General features: G+C 40.5%; 1 non-coding gene across 1 annotated transcript; it reads left to right on the top strand.

Annotated features, from left to right (window-relative positions):
* Window positions 1–19,711: 19,711 nt before the first annotated feature.
* Window positions 19,712–19,817, top strand: LOC131226461 (small nucleolar RNA R71). Its single transcript, XR_009161844.1, has one exon. It is a non-coding gene; the product is annotated as a small nucleolar RNA R71 (small nucleolar RNA).
* The last annotated feature ends 660 nt before the right edge of the window (window positions 19,818–20,477 follow it).

Genomic DNA, 20,477 nt, shown 5'->3' with positions numbered 1-20,477 from the left:
CTGGCTTGGAGTGTACTAGACCCTGGTGATATTCCAGATTTGAGCCGTATTGACATGTGGACTTAGACGAGGATTTGTATGCTTGACTTGCATTTCGCATTGCATGGCCTTGGTATGGTCGACATCATTTCTTGCACCGCATGGCCTTGGTACGGCTATAGTATTCTTGGCATTCATCAGCTTGTTCCGCATTACTCTGATACTGTATAGCTGCATTACCACCTTGAGCATACACTTTCACCACCCTCTAAGCTTTCTATAAGCTTATGCACGACTGTTGCGTGCAGGTGACGTTGGATCGCAACAGCGCTGAGGCTTAGGCGCGTGGCAGATCATTTTTGGAGTTTTGTTCATCTTCATTGTATTTCCCTTATGCTCATTGTACTTGTAAAGTTTTTGATTATAGTGGAAATGTGATGGAGTTTTTGGTTGTTGTGTGTGGGTTATGCCTTTGGTTATGCTTATTACGAATTAAACTAATGTTGAAAATCCTCCTTGTAGCATCCCAGGATCGGAATCTGGCGAATGGGCGCTGGGAGCCGAGAATGGGGTTCTACGGAGGCTGTCGGCGCCAGATTCGGCGATCGGGAATTTTGTGAGCCCGGTCTCCGAGTTTGGGGCGTGACAGGTAGGGTAGGGTTTTGAGAGAATACACACACACACACACACACACACACACACACACACACACTACTCGGGTCGGGCCGAGTCGGGCCGAACTGGGAGCTATTCGAACCCAGCCCAAACTCAGTTTCGGGCTGAAAAAATGGCCCGTCCTGACCCAAACTCAATTCCGGGTCGGGCCGAGTCGATCTTTTTCGGGCCGAGTCGAGCGAGTTAACTGGGCTAGCCCGGTTCGTGTACAGCCCTACCCACCATAGAGCCTGGGCCGTTTATTTGAGGCTAAATATAGATGTATGTGGAGCTTACCTCAACGTATGATGGTCCAGGCCATTCAAGCCTTGGATCGCTCGATCATGGAAGCACTCTCTGCCTTGGGTTGTTATTGGACTCACAATCCAGTAACAAGCCCACTTAACCTTTTCATGATTTATACACACTCTCCATCTGGTGGGGTCCAACAGTGCATATAGTTGGCCTTCATGAGGTTATTTCCACATAATTAACTAATTTCTGGATCTTAACAGGTCTAGGAAGTCAAAACGGGCTAAAAGTTCGTCAAATGGCCTTAGATGTACAATTTTATGGTTAAAACTTTATTTGGCTATGGGGCCCACTATATTGAGAACTTGTGTCGTGTTACATGCTTATATTTTCTTATAATCTTTGGGCTTAATCAGTGCATTTTTTTGGGTCACCTTTAGTGATCACATGAGGACCTCATCTTAGATCAGATTTTTGGGGCATCCCATGGGCCTAGAGTGGGTTGGATGTCTCAGCTTGGCCCAACCATATATTGGGCCAACTTCCACTATTTTGATGGACTTGTGGGCTGAGATAAGGATAGTATTGGGCCCCTTGGTTGCCCACTTAAATAGCTAGTTATTGGGCTGATGTAGTTGAGCCCATTTCATCCAAAATTAAACTTATTTTTTTGGGCCGTATATTGTGTACGCGGGTTGCCCACCAAGTCCAACTTAATGTATGGTTTCTATGGTTATTGAGAATTGAGCCTTGGGCCTTAATTCCCCTCTTGGAGCCCATGTTGTTAAAAGTGGTATTATATCTTTTTATATAGCCTATTATGAGGAATATATGTATGTGGTTACCTTTATTTTATCTTAAATGTAAGCCTTGGGCCTTCTACTCATATAGTTCATGGTTGATATTCCTTTTTGGAAAATGACGGTTAAATGCCCCCATTATGGACCCCTCTAGGCCTGGTTGTATTTAAGAGTGATTGGATAATCATCTTTGACTCTTGCTAGACTCATTTATATATTACTTAGACCCGTAGCTTGTATACTTAGCCTCGTGGGTTACCCCAGGTAAATGGGCCCCCACTAGAAGTTGGATTCCTTAAGGATATTGTTTAAGTACCTAGTCTTGCTTCCTTCTTGGATAGGAGGAATTTAATATACATTTTATATCGCCATATAGTGTGATTAAATTCATCCTCATGACCTATGTACATCATTGTACGCTTGATTGACACTGTGTGTGTATGTCGTCATGTTGTGCCATTGGGCATTGCATGTTACCTTCTCGGAGGAACGTAGTATTCCCTCTTGAGCACGTTGGATGCTTGGAATTGATGCATGGTTGATTATGTGATTCATGCATCTAGCATTGTGTAACATATGAGCATTATCGCTCTTGCTTTATCAGGGTTGTAGCCTCCACAAATACATCGTGGATGACCATGTTTAGACACTGAAAATGTTACTTGGGCATACTGGGTGCATAGGATGCCCATGGGTGAAATTTTTAAAATTCCATTGTGGATGGCCATGTTGGACACTAAAAATGTTACTTGAGTATACCGGGTGCATAGGATGCCCATGCGTGAAATTTTTAAAACTTCCGTAGTACCAAGGATTTGTTCCAACGCCATGACCGGGTGGAATATGTGAGTGCACAAGGGCCTTATACCGTTAGGCCGCGACTCCCACTATCGTGTAGTCGGTTGGATAGGGGTGTGGCCTTACTCATCTGATGTAAGGAGGCATTGCTAGGCTGAGTCTGACTAGCTTGTGAATGGGTCCGCTACCGTCAGGCCTTACTAGTGATTGACTATCCACAGGCGGGTAGTGAGGTCTCTTACACTCGTTTGACTGTGCGGGGTTTGTAGAGCGGTAGTCATCCAGCAGTGTAATGGACCCCGGTGATTTCCTTATGATAGAAATATACTTGATATATGGATTAGATATGAGCACTGACATTACTTCATATTGCATTTGCATTGACTGTGTAAGCCTCATATTGCATGGTATTCATGTTAAGCCTTGGTGTCACGCCCCAAACCCAGAAATCGAATTCACAGGAATCACGATCGCCGAGTCCGGTGCTGACAGCCTTTGTAGTACCCCATTCTCGGCTCCTAGCGTCCATACACCAGATTTCAATCTTGGGATCCTACAAGGAGGATTTTTTTTATTTATTATTTACATTTAACTCATAATAAGCATAACCATAAGATTACTCAATTCACAAAAGCAACATCATCATCACATATCCACTAATATAATCATTTGAGTACAATGCTGAAAGGGAAATACATAAATCGAAATCAAAGCTCCAGAAGACAACTGCACGCTCCAAGCTCAACGTTGCTGCAACCTAATAGCACCTGTACGCATCTATCGTGCATAAGCTTATAGAAAGCTTAGAGGGTGGTGAAAGTGTGTGCACAAGGTAAGTGCCAAGTAAGCAATATCAGAGTAATCAGAGTAAGCGGAAATACTGAGAGTCAAACAATATCAGAATACGCAATACAGATCAACTATACAAATGAGGAACAATATCAGAATGCGTGGTACAAATCAACTATACAATGAGAAACAATATCAGAATACGCGGTACAGATCAACTATACAAATGAGGAACAATATCAGAATGCGCGGTACAAATCAACTATACAATGAGAAACAATATCAGAATACGCGGTACAGATCAACTATACAAATGAGGAGTCATAAAGAGTCAAATATCAGATGCCGTATCTAAACTATATAAATACAGAAACATAGGTAACAAAAAAAAACGCCATATGCCGCGGATGTAATGCAATATGCGGTGCGAATGGAATGACCATGCTGGAGTGTGAAGTCGGGATGATAGTACGTAGTATCGCAGGCTATGGGGTCCATCACAAGGGACTTCTATCCAAACCAGTCCCATACCTAAATTTGGATAGTCAGACTCGATGTGGTAAACTCCTGATCTCAGGTTAGTCGCGCGCCCCAACTGAAATCCTGGTCATTGCGAAGGTACACATAACAAATAGTTGCGCACCATCAGCCCGAGTGGATAGTGAATGAATGAATAAATGAGTATGCAATTCCTGCTCAATAAGTCCACATATCAGTACGGTTCCTCTTTGGGGAAATCACCGGGGTCTATTACACTCCAAACCAGATTGCCGCCCCATCGCGCGCAACAAGGTAAGTGGAAGAGACCTCACTATCTGCCTGCCAATATCGGGCCTGGCTATTCAATAGCGGACCCATTCCTCGAGCTGGTCAGACTCAACCTAGTATTGCCCCCTCCTCTCGGGCAGGTAAGGCCGTACCCCCTTCCAACCGACCACGACACAGTGGGAGAAGCGGCCCAACGGTATATGGCCCTCATGCACTCATGCATCCACTCGGTCTAGACGTTGGAGCAACCTCTGGAACCGAGAGGGTTTAGGGACTTTCACCCAGGGATATCTATAGCACCCCATGTAAAACAGATTTTCGGTGCCCCATCTGGCCACCCACAATATGCCTGTGGAGGCTACAACCCTGATGTCGCTAGGGCACACAATGCAAGATGCATGAGTCATACAATCCAGTCATGCATCAACCCTACGCATACCGTGCGCTCATGTGAGACAACATCCTCCTATCAGGGAGTCTCATAACAATCTGCCTAATGAAATATGCAATGGTCAACCACATCTCATAACAAACATGCAGATGATGCGTATGGGCATGTATCATGATGCTATGCAGTCACATACTCATAATCGGTATCAATGACCAGCATCGACAATCAATCTCGACAATGTGGACATTTAACCAGCATTGCCCTCAAGGAATGACCCACATAAAGCCTAATATATAGTAGACTCATGACCTCACACAAGGACCTAATATACAACACCATGGGCTTTACTCAAGGGCCACATATACACAACAGGTGGGCCCTGCTCATAGGCTTCGAATATATGACGTGTGGGCCCTACACATGGGTCACGAATACATTAAATGCGTCATACATCATGAGCCTAATACATATTACAATGGTCTTGCCCATAGGCCACGAATACACCACATTGGGCCTTGCCCATGGGCCATGAATACATCACAGTAGGCCTCAACTACGGTTCGCATATACATCATATAGGTCTCGACGATCGGAATCGACACTTGGAATCGGCCTCAACAATCGGAGTCGGCTTATACAATCGACCTCGACAATTGGAATCGGCTTCGATACTCGGCTTCGACAATCGGGATCGATCGATAATCAGAATCGGTAAATCGGTCACGACAATCAGATCGATCAATAATCAGAATCGGCAAATCGGTCACGACAATCGAGTCGATCGATAATCAAAATCGACAAATCGGTCATGACAATCGGATTGATCGATAACCAAAATCGACAAATCGATCACAACAATTGGGATTAATTGATAATCAAAGTCGGCAAATCGGCCACGACAATCGGGATCGATCGATAACCAGAGTCGACAAATCGGGATCGATCGATAATCAGAATCGGCAAATCGATCACGACAATCGAGATCGATCGATAATCCAAATCGGTAAATCGGTTACGACAATCGGGTCGATCGATAATCAAAATCGACAAATCGGTCACGACAATCGGGATCGATCGATAATCAAAGTCGGCAAATCGGTCACGACAATCGGGTCGACCGATAATCAGAATCGGTAAATAGATCACGACAATCAGATCGATCGATAATCAAAATCGACAAATCGATCATGACAATCGAGATCGATTGATAATCAAAGTCGGCAAATCGCTCACGACAATCGGATCAATCGATAATCAGAATTGGCAAATCGGTCACGACAATCGGGATCGATCGATAATCAGAATCGGCAAATCGGTCACGACAATCGGGATTGATCGATAATCAGAGTCGGCAAATCGGGATAGATCGATAATCAGAATCGGCAAATCGATCACGACAATCGAGATCGATCGATAATCAAAATCGACAAATCGGTCACGACCCCGATAATCGAAATCGGCCTCGATGAGAATGGGCCTAACAAGGCCTAAGGGAAGGTCACAATATGGACATTCAACCATTATTGACCATCAATGTGGACGTTTAACCAACATTGTTTCCAAGGAATGGCCCCACATGGAACCAAACATATAATGGGCCCATGGCCTCACACAAGGGTTTCATACATCAAGTGGGCCGCATTTCATGGGCCGAAGATACATCTTAATGGGCCTCATCATATGGGTCATAATCACATCACATCAGGCCTTGCCCATGGGCCTCAAATACATCACAACGGGCCACAACCCATGGGCCTCAAATATAACAAGGGGTCGCATCAATGGGCCGCACCAATGGGGCTCATACACCTCAAGTGAGCCTCTCAAGGTAATGAGGTCTATGGCCTAAAATAAATGGACAGTGTGTGTAATACACATACATCATGGTGGGGTCCACGTCCTAGCTGGACTGTACGGCGTGGCTAAAACACTTGCCTCAAGGTGGACCATACGTCCATCAAAATGGATAGACGGCGTGTCTATAGAATATGTACAATCAAGGTGAGCCAGTCCTTAAAATTACATGGAAAACTAGATGGACGGCATAGATGTACAGTACATAAATCACGGCGGATCTCGCAGATGGCCGGCATGATTTTAAAAAAAAAGGGTGGATGACATTAATGAATTCAAAAAAAAATCATGGTGGGTCCCACTGATCTGGATAGATGGACGGAGTGGACATAGAGTAAATACATCAAGGTGGGACCCACCTGCTGCCAAAACAGATGAACGGCTTGGATCAAAACACAACTCAAGGTGGGTATCCATGCTGGCAAAACAAATGGACAGCTTGTATAGGACACATACATCCGAGGTGAGTCCCACCGTCCCAATCCAGCGGACGGTGTGGATGAAGTGAATACATCAAGGTGGGCCCTGCAGGCTGTAGGTGAACGGCCTGCATGAAACACATGCATCACGGTGACCCTCACAACAGGTAAATTGTTGCTGGGCTGCTGCCTAGCAGTCCAACAGATGGACGGAGCTAATAAAATACATAAATCATGGTGGCCCACTAGCTGTACAACCTCCAAATATGGACGGTGAATGAAACACATACATTAAAGTGGGCCCAACCGTCTAGATGAATGGACGGTGGATAGTACACCTGCGTCAGTGGGCCCCACCGTCATTGATGGACGGTTTACATGTAAAACATATCTCATGGGGACCACAGAACTTGGTGACGTCAATTGCTGGTGGGACCCACGGAGCTTGCTGTGTCAAAACAGCAGCTGCAGCTGCTGGCACACAGCCAAGTGGACGGACGGGATGTGACATATATGTCATATGGGTCTCACACACGTTTGGCCTACACCATGGTGATAAAACACCTACATCACTGTGCGTCCCTCACATATGGACGGCATGGATTCTGCACACGTGCATGATGGTGGGTCTTGTAGATGGAGGGCGTGGATGAAATATAAGCATCACGTGGACCACGTCCACAGAACTTGCTGTCGTAGTACAGCATATTTGCTGCTGGGATCCACCGTCCCTCCAACGGACAGCGTGGATACAGAATGCATACATCGATGTGGGCCCCACCTCTACACGCGCAGTACATGTGGTGTGGGTCCCTCGGCTATCAAAAATGGACGGATGGTATAGATATAACATATGCATCATGGTAGGGTCCACACACGAGGACAGTACGGCACTACTAAACACATATATTATGGTGAGGCTCCACACACGTGGCCACACCTCATATACATATATGTAAGTATATATATCATAATATATATTTATATTTTATTTTATTATCTTACTTTCCCTGGCAAAGCCAACATCCAGCGTCCTTCCATGTCTGGACGCTGGATGCACACATACATCATGGCGGGGTCCACCATTTTCAAACGGTTGGACGGTAGGATACAAGGTAGGCCCCATGTGTACGGAATACATACAACTGATGTGAGTCTACTCGTGTGGACCCACAAGTTTTGAAGGAAGCTGATGTTTGAGTTTTACGCATCCACATATCCAGTGGGTCCTGTCCAATGGATGGACGGTGATGGATGATACACCCATCAAGGTGGGCCATTATTCATAGGGAAAGAGAGGGAGAAGGAAAGAGAGAATTAGAGAGATCGTGATGACGGAGGAGTCCCGCCACTATGGGCCCCTCTTAATACAAAACACACATCAAGGTGGGTCCCACTACATGTGAGCCCTTAAATCACAAAACTAAAATAGAATAAAATGATAAAGATGTAGATCCAAGATCACCCACCTCGAGATCTCTCCTTCCTTCTTCCGCCAATGCATGATAGAGTCCCAAATGGACAATTTCAATGGTTGAGATGGGCTTAGGATGGTGGGATCGGGTGGTAAAAAGGTGGGCCACACTACTCTCTCCCATGGAAACCATGGACGTGAGTTGCTCCCATGGAGCTTGGGAGAAATGAGAGAGAGAGAGAGAGAGAGAGAGATGATGGGAGAGAAGGATGGTGAGTGATGTAAGTAGGTACTTTGTTATAAGAAAATATTGACTTTTGGGGAGGGTGGTTGTACTTGGGGATGGGTGTGAGTGATGGTGAGTGATGGGAGTGTACTTGACATTTGATGTGATGGATTCTCTTGGGATTTGTAACGCGCGGCGTTTTCCTCGAACTGAACATAGGCCCACATCTCCTGGCTTGGGTATCGTCTCGACGCGCAAGACGCGGCATCGGAACCGCGGCGATGGCGCGGTCGCAAGGATACAAGTCTTGGGTTAAGTCGACTCGGGTTGACGGCATGTGACGCAGAGTCGCGCGCAAATATCGGTTAAGGGTCGAAGGTTACCGAAATTCAACCGAAAAAAATCGCGGAAGTCTACGGAACGGTACGGGTTGGGATACGAGTCTTACACTTGGCATGGCACTCAGTACTCATTGCATCACAGTACTCATTGCATTACAATACTTATTGCATTATATAGCCTTGGTATGGTTTGCTGCATTATTGTACTGCCTTGGTATAGCTTCTTGCGTTCATGACAACCCTGGTAAGGCTAGTGGTGTTGGCTTTGATCATGTTTTCTTCCTGTATCTTCTATTATTCTTCTGTGCACTATTATCACACACCTTCACCACCTTCTGAGATTCTATAAGCTTATGCATGATTGATGCATGCAGGAGAACCTAAGCAGGCATCGTAGTGGTAGAGCGTGTAGTAGAGTTGAGCTTGAGGACCCCGGTGTTACATACCTTCCTTTCCTTTTTCTATCATCTTATGTATGTCCTTTTAGACCTTATGGATACTTGTAAAAGTTCAAATTCATAGTGAATTTTGTGATGTGTGCCTTTGTTATTCTCAGATATACTTGCTGTGATCTTGGGTATGCTCATATTAGTAATGATTATACTGTCATGGAAATCCTCCTTGTAGGACTCTAGGATTGGAACCTGCTTCAGGAGCCAAGAATGGGGCACTACGGAGGCTGTCGTGGCCAGAACCAACTATTGGGTTCCTTGTGAACCTGGTTACCGAGTCTGGGGTGTGACATTTAGGTAGCTCATTTTACGGAAGCCTAAACGTAACAAATCATGTTTCAAATGGACCACAACAAAAAACAATGGGAGTCGATGTCTACCATTGAAAACCTTTTAGGAGCAATAAAAATTTTGGATGAATTAGAATTTTGTGTTTTAACTTTATTCATATTTATTTGATCTTACTACCAGGCTGAATGACAAACAAACACCATAGTGGGCTGTAATAAGGATTCAATTTTCAATGGTGAACATCATTGTAGTGTGGCCCACTTCAACTTTGTATATTAGTAACATTTGAAAAGATATGGATCATTTCAAAAGAACTTGCGTACCTTAATAGAGAATTTCTTCCTACTTGCATAGTCCAATGAGTAAGAATTGTATATGTGAAGATAATTGGCAATATTAGCGTACCAAGTTAATTAAGGGTCGTTAAAAAGATGTTCATCAAGAAATATGTTATTAATAGGTGTCGTCTTCATAAAATCAAATAGAATAAACCGAGAGAGATGGTCAGCCACTACATTTTTTACTCGTTTCTTATCTCGTATTTTAAGGTTGAGTTCTTGGAATAGAAGGATCCATCTTAACAAATGAGACTTACCATCGTTTTTAGAAAGAAGATACTTCAGTGCCACATGGTCAGTAAATATAATGATCTTGGATCCTATCAACTAGGACCTAAACCTATCTAAAGAGAATACTACAGCTAGGAATTCATTTTTTCATAGTAGAGTAGTACACCTGGGCAGGGTTTAGAGCTCTACTCGCATAGTAAATAACATAGGGCTTCTTCTCTTTTCTCTAGCCTAGCACTGCCCCAATTGAATAATCACTTGCATCACACGTGATTTTAAAATGTAAACTCTAATCATGTGTTTACGTGATGGGAGTGTTAGTCAACATGCTATTGAATTTGACAAAAGCTTTTTAACATTTTTTGCTCTACTCAAAGGGAGTTTTCTTTTTCAGAAGGTTACACAAAGGATGAGAGATGATACTAAAGTCATTTATAAATGATCGAACCCAAGGGTTGACAACCCCAAGTGTAAGGTAGTGATATAGTAATAATTCTGTGACACCGAGGTCGAATCCACAAGGAATAGGGAACATGGCCTAGAGCTAATCTAAGTCTAATGGTTTGTCTGGGTTTTTAATCCAGCGATAAAGGAAAGGATTTTAAAACAATAAATAAATAAAAGACTAATGATCTAAGAACTTATTCATAGCAATCACAATATTCAATGTACATTTCAATTGGAATTGAAGTCCCATCTTATCCAATCGAAAGACAATTTTGTTAAACCATTAATAAACATCTATAAGAATATGAATTCAATTAATCAATTCTGTCATGAAGCACTCAGACATCAATCGTAAGGAATTAAAAGTGTCTAATGCACCTAGAGACGATAGTAAATCAATCAATTATACAGATTGATTCATTCTCTAATTCAAGCTAAACAATTGTTAAATCAAAGCATTCATTATACTCGGAGCGCACAACAAATTTAAAAATAAACAACTTAATAATTTTAAAGTAAATCCCAATCAAATCAATCTAATCTCATCATTTAAAATAATGTTATTGAATCAAATAAACTAAATAATGCAATTGAATTATAAGCTTCATCCATTAGCCTTAGCTAAGAGATTAGCTTAATATGGCTAACATCTTAGAAGAAAAAATTAAAGAAAAACTAGAAAGAACAAACTAAAATTGAGGAAAAGAAGAAAAATAACGGCTCCATGGAAGCTCCGCCACCCCTAGGTCTTTCTCCCAAACCCTAATTCGTACTTCGGAAGGCCTAAAACATCCATTTGAATATGAAAAATCCGCACTGACTTGAAATCGACTTCAATTTATGCACTTTTGTTACGCTTCGGCTACAGCCTTTGGTCACACCAAATTTATTATCGGTTGCATTCAGAATTTTCCAATATTTGTCTAAAGTCTCAGTCTCCCTTAGGTCACACCAAATGGACCTTCGGTGGCACTGAACCTAGCTTCGGTCACACCTAAGTGTTGAGCCAAATTAACTATGAAAATCATTATTTTTTGTTGGACTATTTTATGCACTTTCGGTTGAACCGAACCAACCTTATGTGGGACTGAACAGTATGTTTTTTCTGTTAATAGACTTTACGATTTAGCCAATCTTTTCTCCATCATTTGTCCTTGGTTTTCTTGGATCTTTGGCATGTGAATTCTTCATTAATGTCCTTTAAATATGCAATTCTTCGGTGTTTTCTTTGATCTTTAAATCCATCTTTCAAACGCATATTCATCTTTAGGTCCAAAATCACCTCACGTGACAAAAACATATGTAATTATATTGAATTAACACTTAAATGTAAGGAAAGTTAATGCAGTAGAAAGGATAAATATACAATATTTGAATCTCAACAATAAACCTTTGATATAATTCAACATGTCTTAAAAAGGATCGCACGTTGCGTACACTCTTGGGTGGAGGTAGGTTAGAGATTAAGTCAATTTCAACTTTATCTACTTCAATTCCATTTGACGATATAATGTGTCCTAGGACTATCCCTTTCTAAACCATGTAATGGTATTTCTCCTAATTCCGCACCAGGTTTTTTTGTTCACATTTCTTCAGCACTAATTTCAAGTGTTCATGGCATTCGCTGAAGGATGCACTAAAGATAGAGAAATCATCCATACAGACCTCTAAAAATTGCCCCCGCATGTCCGAAAAAATGCTTAACATGCATTGTTGGAATGTGGCAAGGGCATACACAGTTCGAATGACATCTTTCAGTATGCAAAAGTACCAAAAGGACATGTGAATATAGCTTTTCTTGGTCTTCAAAGGCTATCTCTAATTGGTTGTAGCTCGAATACCCGTCAAGGAAGCAGTAATAAGAATGACCTGCTAACCTTTCTAAGATCTAATCAACAAAGGGCAAAGGAAAGTGGTCTTTTGTTATGACAATATTTAATTTTCGGTGGTTAATGCATATTCTCCAACCAATGGTGACTCTAGTTGGCATGAGTTCATTATCCACATTGGTTATGATGGTGATCTCATACTTCTCAAGTACACCTGAATTTGACTCACCCATTTACTATTGGATATTGAGTATATAATACCCACATCCAATAGCTTTAATACATCGGCCTTAACCACTTCTTTCATGTTTGGATTTAAACGACATTGCAGTTGTCTGGACATTTTTACATCATCTTCGAGGTGAATATGGTGAGTATAAATTAAAGGATCGATTCTCTTGAGGTCTGCAATTGTCCATCCAAGGGCTCTTTTATGTTCTTTAAGAATAGAAATCAACATACTCTCTTATTCCTCATCTAAGTGGGAACAAATTATCACTGAATGTCTCATCTTGACCCAAATAAGCATATTTAATATTAGCAAGCAATGGTTTTAGGTCAAGTTTCGCTACCTTGACATTAGACTATAAAGGTTTTAAGTCAGTTTGGGGCAATCTTTCAAATTTGGGTCTCCACTAGTTAGTTTCAAGTACCGACGTATCATCAAACAAGGCATTCATCTCCTTAATCATGTCATCATCCAAATAAGTGGAGTGACTGTAACGCCCCGTGTTTTCAAGACCCGAGTATATGACCCGTTTTCCAAAAACCCGAGTGTTAACATATAAAAAGCCAAATTCCATATATAATCTTTTTTCTTTTATCAGAGTTAAAAGATAAGTGTAGAATGAATAAGTTAGCATAAAGGAAAATTTTCATTTACATTTAGAATATACAAAAGGTTGTCATAATGACTTATACAAACCAATGTCTCTGAAATTTAACAAGTATAAGATTTACATGATTTGATACATGAAAAATAATAGAAAACATATAAATATAAATTGCAAGACTGCGCAGCTCCTTTTAGCAATACAGTCGTGCATCCCTGACACTTGTATCTGGCTCATCATCAGTCTGAACTTGAAAATCACTTAAGCGACTTGTGCTACCTATACGATTATATATTTGATGGATGAGTGGTCAACTTAGTGTGAATTCTCCTCAGAATTACACACCACCACATTAGGTAAGTATGATTATAAAAACAAGGCATACAAAACAATATATTATGTTGTCTTATTAGATGTATGGATGCATGAATGCAAATTATCGCCCCAGGGATGCTCATCCATGCGAACATTGGGCTCGTCACCCATGCAATCATCGACCTAGGAATGTTCATCCATTCTGACAAAATACGTATATCACGTATGATAGCGATAGACGCTAGTCTGTGCCATATATACATGATTAGCCAAACCATTATTAGTCCAGTTACAATCAGCCAATTTAAATAAGCTCAAGGTCATTATGGGGGCTCGTCACCAACGTAGGCCAACAGCTCGGGCATAAGTCTCATACCACCATTCCCAGCTCATGAGACTACCACCTTAGGATGTTTAATGGAAACCTTTCAACTAGTGACTAATCATATTTCAGTATATGGGGCTTACCATCGCATGGTTACACAAAATAAAACATCGAACCCATATAGGGCAAATACAGAAACAAAGCCACATAGGGCGAATATCAACACTAAGCCGTATAGAGTAAATATAAAAAATATGCGATAAAAGACCATCCTTAAAAACCACTTAAACTCAGAAACCCATGGATGGTAGGCCCACATCAATATCCAGTTTAACCCATCATTCAAGTAATCACTAGATCGAAAGCCCATTATAAAAAGTATCAGTCAAGTTATATCCCAAGTGTTGGTGTACATTTATAGGTGGGGGTTTTCGATGGATGTACCAGTTTAAGTTCCATAAGCAATCCACAAATAATCCACAAACACGAAATAAATATGCATGATCAATAATAAGCATGTAATATAGCAATTCAATTCCAACAATTAACGCATGTGATTATAACATGAAGATAACAATTATCAATCGAAATTAAAATGAAAACTATCGCTTAAGCTAATGGAAAAATGGAAAGCTCAAGGGGAAGAATCATCACCTTATGTTTGAATCGCTTGCACCATTGCTACGAAATGCGTGTTTCCTTGGAATCAATTTCTATCGTCAATCGTAGAGTCGTACAATTAGATCCAAGCTTGCACACTATTTAGGGTTAGGGTCTTAACTTAGGGTTTGGATTACCTAGGTTTTAGGGTTTCATCCTACGACTTAGTTAAATGCTTAGATCCTAGGATTTGATTCTAAGATTATTATTAATATTAATATTAATATTATTATTATTATTGTACCGTGGGCCAAATACTATTCATGATAGGAGTTTTAATTCATCCATATTAATAATGATGGTTCATAAGTTGATATTTAAATATACCAACAATATTTAATGTCCTTATAATGACTAATAATCTCTTAAATAATGTAAGTAATAATAATAATAATTTTATTAACAATAATATAATAAGTACTAATATTAATAATCGTATTAAGAATTATACTAACCCCGTAAGGAAGAATGGTAATATAGTCATAATAATGAATTTTGTAATGATAATAGGTACTATGGTCTCATCATATATGTTTAAAGTATAGACCTAGGGTTTAGGTTACTTAGGCTTAGGATTTTATCCTAGAGTTTAGGTCTAGGCTTGATTTTAGGGTTTAAATCCTAGTTGGTGTGCAATTAATGTTAATTTAGTAATTATAAAGTATTTATTAACCTTAGTGTTATAATCCATTATCAATGATAACATCTAGGAACGGAAAATAAATGCTAATACCTATAGTCTAATGGTTGTAATTTGTTTATAATGACTAATACTAGCTCACATAACCCACTAACGGCTAAACATGATTAATAATCACAATAGCTATAGTAACACTAATATAATAATAAATCAAATGATTGACTTTGGGAGAGAAAACTGACTTACATTAGTTGACTCAGTTCGATCCGAGTTAACACAGTCCGACACCACCTCCCCATCTACTCTCTTTCTTCTCCTTCTCTCTTTCTTTCTGCTGGAATGTCCAGCCATACCTGGATTGGACCCGTGCCTAGCTGGACTCGGTCCCAGCCGAGTTAACTCGGCCTCCTTCTCTCTAGTTCTTCTCTTTCTTCTTCTTCTTATCTCTCTCCCTTTTCTTTACTTCCTTTCTTTCTAACATGTCCAGCAAGGTTGCTGGCTGAGCAAGGTCCCAAAATGGTTGGGGATTCGGGTCAGCCCTCGACTCAGTGAGTCGACTCGGTCGGAACCGAGTTGACTCCATCTCCTCCCTCTCTCTCCTCTGTCTATTCTTCTTCTCCCTATTTTTTTTTTCTTTTCTTCTCTCTCTCTCAGTTTCCCACTGGGTCCGATGGTTGGACTCGGTCTGGCGACTCGGTCGGACCGAAACTCAATTGTTGAGTTGGTCCAACACAGTGCGGCAGCAGCAATGCACTGTGGGAGTGCAGCACCGCCCCACACCTGCTCCCTCTTGCTTTCTCTTCCTCTCTCACCCTTGTTGTTTATCCCTCTAGCCTCAGCACTGCCAGAGAACTCGCACACAATGAGCCAGTAAGCCGCAACTCGGGCAACGGACCAGTGCGGCATGTCTCGGGTCGTCTTACCCTCACCGTTCTCCTCTTTCCACCGTCTTCTTCCTTCTTTTCTTTCTTTTTCATTTTTGACATCACCTGCAAACTCGAGGTTCGAACTGGACTGGTCAAACTCGATTCCGACTCGCCGACATCTCAGCAGATGCGGCGAAGGAGAGGTGGTGCTCTTCGAGAAGAAGCTCCAGCTCCAATGGCGGGTCGCCATCCGCTGGATTTTCCTTCAATCTGAAGGCGTCAGATGATTTGAACGGTCGTAGAGGAGCTTGTGGAATGGGGAGTTTGAAGCTCCATGGAGGTTTGCTTGGCGGGTTCGATGGTAGGAGGAAACGGCCGACACTCTCTCTTTCTTTCCCTTTCTTTTCTAAAAACCTAGCCCTGAAGGGCTAGGATTACTTTAGGATGGACGGTCGGGATGGAGAAAGAGCAGCTCACGTAGATCGTGCCAGCTGGCCTGTCAAAACAGTTTGTTTTTGGAAACAATGTGTTTGTAGGGCCTATTTGTGTCAAGAACCGTGTGCATGTACCCGTGTTTTTGCGTGCGGGAGAGGTTTGGTTTTGGTCAGGACCTTTCTACGCACAAGATTGATGGTTCGGATCTCCCATTTGGGTGATCAGGGTGGGCCATGGACGTTCCAAATGGACGTCCGTCCGTCCTGCTGTTGAAAACCAGAGAGAGAGAGACTTTCTCTTTTAAGAGAAAGGTCGGTCAAAGGATCTTTGACTGCTCAGCTAGTATGGTGCACGGCGAGTGCACCACTCCAGGTACACATTCAACGCATTCGTGGGGCCTATCGTGATGTTTGTAGGAAATCCACTCCATCCATTCCACTTTGAAGGCCCCAATAAGTGTCCTTGATCAAATATCAAGCAGATCCAATGCCTAGGTGTGGTCCACAACTTGATTCGGCCCTATTTATGGATTTCCCGCTAATCTAATGGTCGGATCTTCCTGATATTGAACATCAACGGTTAAAAGGGTGTTAATGGGTCACATGTATGTTCAAGACCACCATAACATATCATTAATCCAAATATTTCTATTAATATTAATTTTATTACTACTATTATTATCATTCTCACATATGCATGTGTTTTCTGTTGTGGGTCCTGCTCTGTAGGTTATTAGGACTATCTGTCTCATGATTTTATATTATTATTATTATTATCATTTATATATTTTGTCATATATAATTTATATTATCACAAATAGTTAATATATAAATTATATGAATATTAGTAAGCAAGGGTTTATGTATATTATTTGTACATTATTTGTGTTATGTCATAGTTTTATATAAATTGTTTGAAATATGTTATTTATTATAAATTTTTCTAGTATATTTTGTAATATAAATTCTATAATTCGTAATTTATATTAATGAGGTTACACGTGTATAAATATAGTATGGATCATAGTTACTTCCCATTTTAATATGAAATTTTAAATATTTATAAAGCGTATAACATCTCATAGTGTACACATTTATGCTATATTATTTTATTTATTATTAACTAGTTAGATTACAGAATATATATATATATATATATATATATATATATATATATATATATATATATACTTAATAATTATTACATATTATGCATTCTCAATTGGATGGTCAACCTAATGATCAGATAATTTCAAGGTTGATCCTAAGCGCACTCAACGTTTCCCGTACTAGTTTAGGGAACTTTTGACAATTGCATTTATAACCTAATGGTTAGATTGTTCTCAAGCTTGAACTAGAATGGTCTTAGGGGTTCACAGTGATCTCTAAAGGAATCTAACTTAACCTTTAAGTCCAATAATTTATGATTGCCTACTCGTCTGACAGTAAGGCCGACCAATAGCTTAGCTAGACCATGGCTCTCAAATTAGAGTGTCTATCCTGGATAACCTAAATGTCAGATCAAATTCTAGAGGTAACCGTTGATGATTCTTAGGGTTTTTAGCCTAGTTCAGGGTAACATTCAATTAGGTTGGATTACACAGTAACACCCGAGTGTTAGAAAGTATGGAGGGTTACAGTGATCCAAGCACATCTCTAGGGCGTCGAAGTATAAAGTCAAAAGTGACTTATCTTCCATAAATGAATCTATCAAGTTTATCTTGTGGACATTATCACTATCCTCCTGTTGTTTGCATATGTTAAACACGTTCAGCTCAAGTGTCATGTTTCCAAAGGATAGTTTCATAATCTCATTCTTACAATTGACTATGGTGTTTAATATGACTAGGTATGGTCGGCCAAGGATGATAGGAATTTGAGTGCTAGCATCGATGACAAGTTGAGTATCCAACACAATAAAATCTACTGGATAGTAGAATTTTTTGACTTGGACTAGCACATCCTCTATCATCCCTCTTGGTATACGAACCAAATGATCAGCAAGTTGAAGTATGGTCCTGGTAGGTTTTAATTCTCCTAGGCTAAGATGCTCAAAGACCAAGTATGGGATTAGATTTACGCTTGCTCTCAAATCAAATAGTGCATGTTTAATCCAGTGGTTCCCAATCATACAAGAGATGGTTAGGCTGTCGGGATCTTTGTATTTTTGAGGCACATCTTGTTTGAGGATGGCACTCACTTTTTCTGTCAAAAATATTTTTTTCTAGATATTGTGTTATCTCTTGGTCATACATAGATCTTTCAGGAACTTGGCATATGATGAAATTTGTTTTATAGTATCCAATATAGGGATGTTGGTTTTCACCTATTTTAAAACCTTTAAGATATCCTTAGTATTTGGCAAAGGTTTTGATGAGATCAACCTTTGTGGGAATGGGGCAATCGGCTTGTATCCATTTTTTCAGTTCCTTCCCATGTGTAATATTGCTAAGCCCATCATTCCACTCAGATTCTTCCAAGTTGTTAGGCTTCTTAGTCCTCATCGGGATGTTCTTGTGAATTGTTTTTCCACTTCTAAGAGTGGTGATGAACTTTGCTTACTCCACATACTGATTCGAAGAGCTTGGGTCACTTATCTCGCATTGTGGTTTTGGGTTAGGTAAAGGTTGGGTTGGAAGAGTCCATTTCTCCCCAATAGCAAGTTGAATGGATGATGCAAATACTCCCAATGATATTTTAATATCCTGGAATGCTTGCAACTTATTTTGATTGAACTGCTCTTGATTATGGATAAATTTTTTTAACCGGATCCTCTTAGGTTCTTTTCTGATTTAATAATGGACTAAAGAGTGAAGGGAGAGCTCCTTGAAGATTTTTCTCTGTATTAGCCATTTGTTCATTTCTCCAGCTAAAGTTCGAGTAGTTCCGTCAACTAAAATTGTATGTGTTTGATATGAGAGCGCTAGGCCTTTGATAATTATTCATAGCATTGGATTGCTCATGTAACAACTCTTAGAAAGTAGGAATTGTAGGACACTCTTGTGTCAAGTGTATGTTACTAGTACAGATATCATTGACAATTTCAACAGTCTCGTCGAGCTTGACTATTTCTATTCTTTTCAGTTCCATGGCCTCGACCTTTCTCATGAGCCACCTTGGCATTAACGCCATCTTCCTCCCTTAAGACATAAATTTCTCCATTCTCCTTGGACTGGGTTGATTTGGGGTTTGTGGGCTTGGATGAAGTATCCCATGACTATACATTTTCAGTAAACATATCAAAATAGTCTCATGCATCATCAGGATATTTATTCATCAATGCCCCATTGCACATCATCTCTATGAATTGACATACGGGCAAAGTCAGTACATGATAGAAATAGCTTATGACCTGCCAAATTTCATAGCCATGATGTGGGCAAGCATTTAAAATCTCCTTGAATCTTTCCCAGCATTGGAAAATATTTCTTCCTCTTTCTATGAGAAGTTCATGATTGCCTTTCTAAGGGTGTTGGTTTTATGAACTGGGAGTAACTTTTTAAGGAACTCCCAAGTCATCTCAGCCCATGTCCCAATCGACCTTGGTCTTAAGGAGTTAAGCTATGACTTAGCCTTCTCCTTCAAAGAGAAAGGGAACAATTTTAATCTTAAGTTGTTGTCCCACACATTATGGAAGTCTAAGGTCACTACAATCTCATCAAACTCTTTGATATATAGGTATGGACTATTAGAATATAATCTATGAAACTTTAGGACTAGTTGGATCACTCCCGGCTTAAAATCCATGTTTCCTATATTATGTGAAAATATCATGCAGGAAGGTGTGCTTAGTCACGTAGAGTTTTAGGTGGAGGGCTATTATCCACCTCATTCTCATCTTGTTGCTCATCAGCAGGATGATGAGGTTGATTTTTAGACATATTCTTTGAAAACTCAGAGGATCTTAGTTGTTGTCTGATTTGGTGATGGATAGGCAAACTTCAACTAATACTCCTTCACTTAATGGATGTAAAGTGTTGTCACAGACCCACTTGTGCATGAAACACTCTCAAACCTAATTCTAAACTAAACCTACTTCTATTAAAATAAAAATTACAAAAAAATAAAAAATCTAAAATAAAGAAAGAGAGTTGGAAGGATAATACCCACTTCACAATTCTAGGTTAGATT

The sequence above is a fragment of the Magnolia sinica genome, chromosome 14, assembly GCF_029962835.1.
Source record: "Magnolia sinica isolate HGM2019 chromosome 14, MsV1, whole genome shotgun sequence".
Classification (NCBI taxonomy): Eukaryota; Viridiplantae; Streptophyta; class Magnoliopsida; order Magnoliales; family Magnoliaceae; genus Magnolia; species Magnolia sinica.
The sequence above is the reverse complement of the archived record's forward strand: the minus strand, read 5'-3'. Positions and strand labels throughout refer to the sequence as shown.